Below are 1,898 nucleotides of genomic sequence, written 5' to 3'. Positions count from 1 at the left end.
GGGTATATTTACCAATTACTTGCTCTTCTGCTGCTTTTTTTGCTCGATGTACTTGGCGTTTCGGGCGGTCAGCTTGCGAGGGAAGCTGCGTCTTTTTCTTTTCTTGGGGTACCAGTCAGGACCCATCGCCTTGACAGGCTGTCCTGGCGGCGTAATTCGGTTGAATCAGGTGGTGGAGGCTTTTTCTCCCAAAACTTAACCGCTTTTAGGCCGTTCTTGCAGGCAATACAGCGCCGCACGATGTCCCGTCCGCTGATTGTCCGGAAAGCGTAGCCGTACTGCAGCTTCCCGCAACCGACGCAGCGCGCCCGGGTATCCGTCGTAGACCGCTGCGGGTTCAGCAGAAGCGGGTCAATCTTCGCCTCGCATTGCTTGCACGTAGAGCCCACCATTTTGCAAACTGTGAGTAAGTTAGCAACATATATTGCTCTAACCAATTACTTGCGTCCAAATATTAGCCAATAGCATGGACATATAACGCGGATATATATTTTTTAAAACAAAATATTAAAAAGTTGATATTTAATATTTTGGTTTTGCTATAATAATACCTTTATCATATTTCCCAACAAATACATACTTTACATGCAATATAAATTGACTAAAACAATTATCTATCGTGCGCGCATGCATTCGTCGGGTGCAGTGCACGGGAGCAGATAGCGCAATGACCGTGCAGCCGCGCGCCTTCGTTGCTCGGTGGCAGTGGTGAGTGCCACGTAAAGTAAGAAATAAATATTTTCGCAAAGTCCCTACAAAAAGCGCTGGTCGTGAAGCCTACTTTAAAATTAAAAAATACTATCGTCTCTACTTTAGAAAGTCTGTGGAAAAAAGCATCGCCAAGCTCTTACAAATGCGGCCTGTGAAGCCCATATTAATAATATCAATACTACTAATATCGTCTTTACTTTGAAAGATGTGCGGAAAATAACATCCCAGAGCTCTTACAAAATACTGGTCTGTGAAGTCTACATTAAAAATAATAAAAATCTCTACTGTATTTGAGAAGTGTGCAGAGCTCTTAGAAAATAAAGTGGTTACTGTGCCCGATTTGCAGTACATACGACAGGTTTTGCGTCAATAATCAAGTATCTGCGCACTCGCCTGGCTGTTTGCAACCAATCGATGCGTTTCGTGCTCGGCAGAAATGTTTACCTTACGTCCAATCGCGAGGGCGAGAGGCGGTCTGATCGTGCGACAGATCCAGTCAGTGTCGCAGGTCGGCAGGTATTGCCCAATCAGGGCGCGAGTTAATTGCGTCACGCTTTTGAATATATTTGTAATTTTGGCATAGTTAGGTCGAGTCAGAAAGGTAGGCGCGGTCGGTCAGATGGGACGAAACTGTATTAGACAGGCCGAGTGTAGCCATGCGAAAAGGCAGGCAAAATCAGCAAGACAGGGAGTGCGACGGACTGATTGACAGACGGACGGACGGACGGACGGACAGACACGCTGCAAGGTTAGGAGGCGAAAACTAGCGGTCTGGGCGCCCGCTCCGCGGACGCTAGGGCATGGTTGGTTGGTGCGCGAAGTATCTTTTAGGATAGGTAGTATTTGCCGATGGTCGCCACAAATATCAATATTTTGCTTTGAAATTATTCTGCTGAGCTGTTTGTGATGTAACTGAAGTATATTTTCACTATCTTCCGCATGCATTGATCTTACTTGCATAGCTGACGTACTTTCTGACCTTTTTGCATAGATACTGACTGACAGAGTGGTGTAACTCTTTGCCGAGTGGCATTTACTGGCTCCGATATGTATGACGAACATAGGAAGCCACCTGACTGTAGGCTGACTATCAACTGTAGTGATGTTTAGACTTAATCTGAAAAGTAGCATATGTACATTATATGAGGTACTTTTGCTGCCTACTTATCAACTCAACGTGCTATTTG

The sequence above is a fragment of the Phytophthora infestans genome, genomic scaffold (genome assembly GCF_000142945.1).
Source record: "Phytophthora infestans T30-4 supercont1.29 genomic scaffold, whole genome shotgun sequence".
NCBI classification, from domain to species: domain Eukaryota; phylum Oomycota; class Peronosporomycetes; order Peronosporales; family Peronosporaceae; genus Phytophthora; species Phytophthora infestans.
The sequence above is the reverse complement of the archived record's forward strand: the minus strand, read 5'-3'. Positions refer to the sequence as shown.